A 9056-nucleotide genomic window follows, 5' to 3' on the forward strand; every position below is an offset into this window, starting at 1 on the left:
CCAAAACTACTAGAATAACTGAATTCAGCAAAGTGGCAGGATACAAAATTAATACACAGAAGTCTGTTGCATTCCTTTACACTAACAATGAACTAGCAGAAAGAGAAATCAGGAAAACAATTCCATTCACAATTGATTCAAAAAGAATAAAATACCTGGGAATAAACCTAACCAAAGAAGTAAAAGACCTATACCCTGAAAACTACAAGACACTCATGAGAGAAATTAAAGAAGACACCAATAAATGGAAATATATCCCATGCTCATGGATAGGAAGAAGTAATATTGTCAAAATGGCCATCCTGCCTTAAAGCAATCTACAGATTCAATACAATCTCTATCAAAATAGTAACAGCATTCTTCAATGAACTAGAGCAAATAGTCCTAAAATTCATTTGGAAGCACAAAAGATCCCGAAGCCAAGCAATCCTGAGAAGGAAGAATAAAGCAGGGGGGATCTTGCTTCCCAACTTCAAGCTCTACTATACAGCCACAGTAATCAAGACAATTTGGTACTGGCACAAAAACAGACCCACAGAGCAGTGGAACAGAATACAGAGTCCAGATATTAACCCAAACATATATGATCAATTGATATACGATAAAGGAGCCATGGATATACAATGGGGAAACGACCGCCTCTTCAACAGCTGGTGTTGGCAAAACTGGACAGCTACAGGAAGAGAATGAAACTGGATAACTGTCTAACTCCATACACAAAAGTAAACTCTAAATGGATCAAAGACCTGAATCTAAGTCATGAAACCATAACACTCTTAGAAAAAAATATAGGCAAAAATCTCTGGATTATAAACATGAGCAACTTCTTCATGAACATATCTCCATGGGCAAGGGAAACAAAAGCAAAAATGAAGAAGAGGCACTATACCAAACTAAAATCTTCTGTACAGCAAAAGATATCATCAGTAGAACAAAAAGACATCCTACAGTATGGGAGAATATATTCATAAATGACATATCCGATAAGGGGTTGACAGCCAAAATATACAAAGAGCTCATGCACCTCAACAAAAAACCAAATAACCCAATTAAAAAATGGTTGGAGGATCCGAGCAGACAGTTCTCCAAAGAAGAAGTTCAGATGGCCAACAGTGTCACATGAAAAGATGTTTCAAAACACTAATCATCAGAGAAATGCAAATTAAAACCACAATGAGATATCACCTCACACCAGTTGGGATGGCCACCATCTAAAAGACAAACAACAACAAATGTTGGCGAGGATGTGGAGAAAGGGGAACCTTTCTACACTGCTGGTGAGAATGTAAATTAGTTCAACCATTGTGGAAAGCAGTATGGAAGTTCCTCAGAATGCTCAAAATAGAAATACCATTTGACCTAGGAATTCCACTTCTAGGAATGTACCCTAAGAATGCATGATCCCAGTTTGAAAAGACATATGCACCCCTATGTTTATCACAGCACTATTTACAATAGCCAAGAAACGGAAGCAACCTACGTGTCCATCAGTAGATGAATGGATAAAGAAGATGTGGTACATATATAGAATGGAATATTATTCAGCCATATGAAGAAAACAAAACCTACCATTTGCAACAACATGGATGGAGGTAGAGGGTATTATGCTCAGTGAAATAAGCCAGGTGGAGAAAGACAAGTATCAAATGATTTCACTCATCTGTGGAGTATAAGAACAAAGCAAAACCTGAACAAAGCAGAACCCAAGAATGGACTAACAGTTACCAAAGGGAAAGGGACTGGGGAGGACGGGTGGGAAGGGAGGGATAAGGGGGAAAAGGGGCATTCCGAATAGCGCACATAATGTAGGGGGTGGGCATAAGAAAGGCAGTATAGCACAGAGAAGACAAGTAGTGATTCTATAGCATCATCTTACTACACTGATGGACAGTGACTATAATGGGGTATGTGTTGGGGCCTTGATAACGGGGGAAATCTAGAAACCACAATGTTGTTTATGTAAGTGTATAGTAATAATAATAATACAAAGTGAAAAATAAATAAATAAATATACAATGATTAAAAAAAAAACTTCTTAGACTGACTCCACCACCCTGCTCTTCTGTTGCGGAGGTCACTAAAATGTTACTGGAACAATAGGCTTAGCATGACTACATACTGTGAAAATACATGCCCAAGCAATAAGGGCCCATCCCTGCGGTTTTTATTTGGTCTATATGAACAAGGTAACCGATGCAATCCTCAAAGATAAGTGATTGACTGGTATAGATCAGAAGTTTTACAGAACACAGTTACTTTACAGAAGATTCAGAATTAAGGAAAATGCCCTGTGGCCCCACCTCCTCCATCCTAGCCAGTCACTGCCGACACAACCAGGAGCTAGGGCTGATCGACCCCATCAGGCTTCCCCTAAGTATCGCGAGGTGAAATGTGAAAGCTTTCAGCAACCAATTGGCTAATGGAATCGTTGACGTCAGACGCAAAACATGAGGTGGGTTGCAAGTTCGTTTGGAGGCATCCTTCAGTTCGCGATATAGGCACCATGAGCAAAGCTCAGCTTCCCAAATTGAAAACATTTATGGACAAAAAGTTATCACTGAAATTAAATGGTAGCAGACATGCCCAAGGAATATTGAGGGGATTTGATCCCTTTATGAATCTTGTGATAGATGAATGTGTGGAGATGGCAACTAGTGGACAACAGAACAATATTGGAATGATGGTAATACGAGGAAACAGTATCATGTTGGATGCCTTGGAACAAGTATAAGCAATGGCTGTGTTCACCAGAGAAATCAACTGCTTGCACGTCCCCTCTCCATGGCACATGTTTTTTACTGCAATATGAAAATCAGGTGTATATTTTCATATTGAACTTTTTTGTTAAATAAACTTTGGCAATAGTTAAAAAATAATAATAAACTAGATAAAATATTGAGGGGAAGAAAACTTCTCTTGAAACAAATTAAGTGGTTTGAAACTGATAAAATTAATTTTGATCAGCACTGAGAAGATCCAGGTGAATAACATCCTCAATTTTGACCCCTGTAATAAGCATAATAAAATGCATCTACATATCTCTTAAGAAAAAAAAGATTGTTCTGGGGGCAGGGGATGGGAGCAAGCTAACAAAAAGGAAGGAGCTAAAATACTGAGACAAACAAAGAACAAAGGAATCAAGACTGGAAGTCCGTATGAAGACATAGAACAATCTCAATACAACTGAAGTAGAAAGACTTGCACAAGCCAGCTGGGAGGAAGAGAAGGTCATTGAAACAACTATGTTAGTCATCTGGGAAAACAAAGCACAAGGTGTTGGATAACCACCCATTTATAGGGAAGGAGAGGAGAAGCAACCGACAGTCAGGTGAGTCAGGGGCTGAGGGCGGTATTTCCACAACCACTCATCACCTCTTCGTCCAATAAAACGAGTATCTGGCTTTGGAATCAGATCTCCTCTCATATAAGGGAGACTCTGGGCATTTTGCCTCTAAGTATCACCTATAAAAGTTGACAATAACTGGTACTGAGTAGTTTAGATACATTTATCTGGCAGTGAGACTATACTTAAATGTTTTCTTAGGTACAGCATTGGAAGTAGAAACTGACTATTGTAGAAATCTTCCTCTAAGGTACTGCATCAGTTCTAGTTTATCAGGTGACAGGTTCTGATTGCTTCACTGAATCAGGCATGTATTCTGCTAAGTGAATCTAGATTTTACTATAAAGGAGAATTATCTGCATCTGTTAAATCAAGCAGCCCTTAACTGTTAATCTCAGCCCTTAAAACAACCAGAGAGATCTCTTAGGTGGAGTTGAGTCACGAAAGAGGAAAGAGACAGCAAGATGTGGTCCAACTTACAACAGACTCATTCCACCTTTTTATGTCTACTTGGTCAGTCTGATGCAAGTGTGTACATGACTAAGTTCATTACGTTTACCCAGCCATATCACACCAACAGCTTCCGCTCACCAGAAGCTCCATGTTACCCATCGTTGACCTGAGTCAGTGTACACAAGAGCCAAGTAAGCAGACAGGACTTTGCTACAGGAAGTGACTTGTTCCCCTAAGACATCTAACTTCCCACCGAACAAGGCAGGGATGACATCCACCTGACTATGTGTGGCTTTGGTTTAGATTGTTTGATATTTATATTTTACCTAACCCTTTACTACAATATTAAGCAGTAGATGGAATGTTTGTTCTAGGACCTGATAGCAAATCATTGTAAGGTCAGTTTAATCATATAACGACAACCTAAAATGAACAATTTCCAGGGGTGAGTGTGGCTTTGGTTTAGATTGTTTGATATTTATGTTTTACCTAACCCTTTACTACAATATTAAGCAGTAGGTGGAATGTTTGTTCTAGGACCTGATAGCAAATCATTGTAAGGTCAGTTTAATCACAACGACAACTTAAAATGAATAATTTCCAGGGGTGAGAGATTGAGAAACTAACAATCGCTGGGCTTCATATTTTTTGTCTATAAAATGATAAATCTACCCCATCAGGTAGTTAGGGAATAAATGAACCAATATAAGTAAAACATTCAGAATAATGGCCTTAGAAGGTGTTAGCTACTGTAGCTACTACTATTCCTTGTTCATATACACGTTTTATAAAATTTTCATGACCCTGATCTGTTCACAGAACTGACACCATGATCCTACATAACTTGAGCAACAAACAACATCTATAAACTAATGCCTATGACAAAAGGGGAACCAGAACCACCAATATCGACTAGAGTTTAAAGCAAAGTGGTAGGAGTGGATTAAGGATAGAGAATAGAACTCTGAACTTAAGAGGTGGGGGAGAAGTGGTATTAAATTAAGCAAGAGAGGTACTAGTATGAACTAGTATGAACATGAGAATGCACCCAGAAGGACAATAACGAGAACCCCAAAAGAAGCAGCTCTATACCATGGATCCAGGGCATTTTAAAACATCTGCTTTAAACCAACCATTAATGGAGATGCCTTCATTATGTGAAGCAACCCAGTAGAAAGAAACTTAACGGAAGCTGCATTCAGTGCAGAATTCACTGTGAGGTACACTGAATAGACATCAACCTGGCTTCCCCGACCTGAAGCTCTGTGTTATTTCAAACTTGAACATGGCTCATGTTGTTCAGAGTATCCCTGGCACTGTGGCAGTACTCCTTTCAGGTTTATCTGGGAACTTGTCATCTACTGATCAGATAAACCTTCACCCCTGTGAGAGGTGTAGGAACCTCTGAAAGAAATATTTTAAAATATACCCAATTCCAACAAACAATAGGGATGGAGAATAGGAAGGCATGAAAACACTCGGTGTGGCAGAGCGCTTCTAGGCTCCCCTTCTGAACTAATGGGTAGCTTGCTCTGTTAATTCAAGTTTTAAGAGTCCCCACAGAACTGTAGAGACATGACAACCACCAGGTTGTAAACATTCAGGCAATTCATTTAGTACTTGATCATAAACACAAACAAGCCCTGTAAACTTAACTCTAAGCTTTCACATCTGTAAGCTTCAAGAAAAAGTGCTATCAAAGTTGTGGTTATGATTTAAAATGTCTATTTGAGGAAACTTCCATTACCAGACAAGGTGATTACCTATTCACCCAAATTTTGTAATTCTTGGACAAAGCAAAATGTTGACTGCGCTTCATGTGTTGGCATTTCCTGACTGAGGAGACAAACTGGACATCTGACTGCTGGGGGTATAGCAGGTTAAATTTCTTTCAGCCTCGGTGTTGAGTCAAGTCAGATACTGACCAGTTCCTCATGTTTGGATCCTTCATCTGTTGCTAGGTTTAGGCACTTACACCCAGACTGGTCCTGGTGAAGTAGGCAAGGGCAGGGACAGGAAGGCATATGTAAGAACTGCCTTCACTGTTAAGTCAGGCCTGCGGCCAGTTTTCAGACTTCATCTTTCAGAGTAATTTTGTATTAGCTCAAGACCATGACTTGCATTGTGGATTCATGTTGAACAAATGTTCATTGCCGGAGTGGTGGCCAAAGCTTAGCTTGGAAGATGGACTGGGAGCTTGTCTTAAGACTAGGTCGAAGGATCCATTGTCATTTTATTCTACTAAACTTGAACTCTTCCAAGTAATTTTTGAAAGAACAAAGCAAGCATTGCCTCTAACAGTAACTTCTCAGAGGCTCAGGTCACTGCACAAGGCATCAGGCTGTAGGAACCCTTCCTGTTACCATCAAGGGTTCATTGCCGTTAAGGACCGCAGCTTAACTGCTGATGGGAAGGAAACCACTCATGCATCACAATTGGCCCTAGTCACAAGTTGGGTTGGTCCAGTACATAAGCTAACTGCTTAAGAACGTGTCTGGAAGGTACTATAAGTATTGTTCCTAGTTTAAGAACAGTGCCAGACAAAGCTGCGGGCAGTAGTTGTTGAAATTCTTCATACCCCTCACTCAGTCACACAAGACAATCTGACCTCAAACAACCCACAGGGAACACAGTGGAGAGAAAGTATCTGTGACAAGGTGAGTGGGGCCACAAACACTCCATACACTTAAGATCTAATTCTTAACCAGGGATGATATTCAAGGCATTTAGCAACCAGATCAGTGATGTTATAGTAAATAGTGCCACCAAGTGACATAGCATTATTCAAAAACATTTTCATGACTCCAGTTCAGTTTTATAGTTACAGCTACTAGCAGCTGAGTTGCTCCCACCTCATTATGATTTAGCAAAAGCAGCGACTGCCTGCAGATGACTCCTCCATCAGCTAATAATCATTATGCCTCTGAAGATTTACAACACCAGAGGCGGCTACCAGCATGCATCCCACCCCAAGTGCTGCCAAGTCCCTGAGAATCAGACAGGCTACACATGGCCACTCAGACATCCCATACATCTTACTGGTGGCCACCTGGGCCATCAGCATCTGTACTGACAGCAACGAGGCTTCCATCCCCCAGCTTCGGCCACTCGTGGCGACGAGTGGGGAACTTGGCTTAGACAGCTTTCACCAATGATGTATTTCCTTAACAAAGGCATAGTAGAGCTCACTGACTGCTAGTCTAGTTGCTAAAATATCTTGCACAAAAAATCTTCTCATTATGCATTATTTGGGGGGGTAGTCCTGTAAAATAAATAGGAAACCCCAGTTTGCTCACATTAAAGCCCCTCTTCACTGTCAGAGGATCATAATCATGTCAAAATCCAAATTGTTGGTTCATATCTACTACCACCACCCACTCACCCACCCACCCACCCATCCAAAACAGGTCAACCTCCCAAAGTGCCCCCAGTTATTTCTGGGCTTCAGATGGGCTCATGAAAAAGCTGGTTCAGGTTCTCCCCTGGGCTTTTTTGTGTCAACTGCCCAAAAGCCACTGAGAGAAGTGTTATTGGTTTAGCAACTTCCTACCGTCTGGAAGTGCCAGGGATCTTCTTCTCTCCATTTCATCCAGTGAGAGCTGAAGCATGGTTCTTGAACAAAGCGGTCTGTGGCCTCGCTTCCCTACCTTGGGCCCTGGGCCCGGCAGCAGCCCATCCAGAGCCCAGAGTGCAGTCTCCAGTCCTTCCAGCCTCATCTTGGCCCTCTGAGGAACAGACACCTTCTCTCTCCTCCACCTTCTGGTTTCTAAGACCAAAGCTTTCCTTTGGCAAAGAAATGCCTCCAGTGAATACAGACACCAGGGGAATACTTGCCCAGCTGCTGTAAATTCTAGTCCAGGTTGAATTAGTTCAGCTAGGAAGACGTGTGGAGTAAGGAATTGTGTTACCAAGAGGAATACCCTCCCTGCTCTCTAAAGGAAACTAAATTCAGTTTGCTGTCCATTGACATTGGCTCTTACACAGGAACAGCACTTCCTGTAAGGTCCTAAGGCACCTGAAAGAGTCTGTACTCCTGCTGGCTTATGAGGAGCCTCCTTAACACAGCACATCACTGAAAAGGCACAATCTGAGCCTAATGTGAGTGTAACCCCACAGGAAGAGGCACGGCTCCTCCCGCCCTGGAGAGACCTGGTGTTTGTTTCAGGAGTGGGGAGGGGAAGGAGAGGAGAGTGCGGCCCTGGAAGGTACATGTTAAATGCTTAAGTATTTGATCTCTTAACACTAACTCAAACTGGAAAATCCTCAAAGATAAGGGCTACTTCTATTTTTCCAGTGTCCTGTACTTAGGACAGCCGTGAGTTATTCACATTTCTGGATTGTGTACACATGATATTGAAGATTCCAGGACAGTTTGTTAGTAGTAATCAAAGTGATTGCTAGGGGTGGAGAAGATGGCCATGCTGCTGATGTAAGATGGTGTTAAACACACAGGCAGTCATTCTGACAAAGTCCAAGTAAACAGTTTCAATGTTCCTGGGAATTTCCCTCTTGCAAGGTTTGTACTCAGCTGACAGCAATACTGAAACTACATTCTATACAAGTCACTTTAGACCAGCGTCTCTCAAGCAGATGGCAAATGAAGTTTTAGAAATAGCAGGTCCCAAAGTTACCATTTATCTAGCCCAACACAACAGCCAGTGCCCATTGAGCACTAGAGATGGGGTTGGTCTGAACGGAGATGTACTGAAAGTTTAAAATGCATACCAGACTTGAAAGAAAACCAAAAACCTAAGCCCCTTTGTTTTTATGTTACATATTGAAATACATTTTGTCTACGGAGCTAAAATAGGATTTCACTTGTTTTAATGGGACTCCTACAACATATAGGATTATATATGCAGTTTGTGTTCCACACAGTCATGTCTGTTAGGCTTTAGAATGGTGCTATCATTTCTTTATAAAGACAATAAAGAGAACTTTGACCTAGAAGCTCTCCATAAAAGCTATTTCAGGTAGAAGTTGAGGATTCCTTGGGGGTAAGAACTTCATTTCAGAGAACTAGACAAGGTCACAGTTACTTCATTTACACCATGTTCCATCCTCTATCTGGAGTCCCTAAAACTCAGATCTGAGAACAAAATGGTACATTAGATAACTTTGGACAATTATTGCTTGTCCTTTAGTGATCACGCCTAAAACATTCTTTGGAGAATTCTCCAAATTGCTTCAGAAAGCTCACAAGTGGTAACAGACCAGAAACCATCCTGGGCTTTTCCAAGTTTCCCTTTCATCTCAAAAC

At 41.1% G+C, this 9056-nt stretch overlaps 1 pseudogene; it reads left to right on the forward strand.

The window, feature by feature from the left end:
* The first annotated feature begins 245 nt into the window (after window positions 1–245).
* Window positions 246–7050, forward strand: LOC108403057 (small nuclear ribonucleoprotein G pseudogene; annotated as a pseudogene).
* The last annotated feature ends 2006 nt before the right edge of the window (window positions 7051–9056 follow it).

This window comes from Manis javanica, chromosome 5 (assembly GCF_040802235.1).
Source record: "Manis javanica isolate MJ-LG chromosome 5, MJ_LKY, whole genome shotgun sequence".
Taxonomy (NCBI): Eukaryota; Metazoa; Chordata; class Mammalia; order Pholidota; family Manidae; genus Manis; species Manis javanica.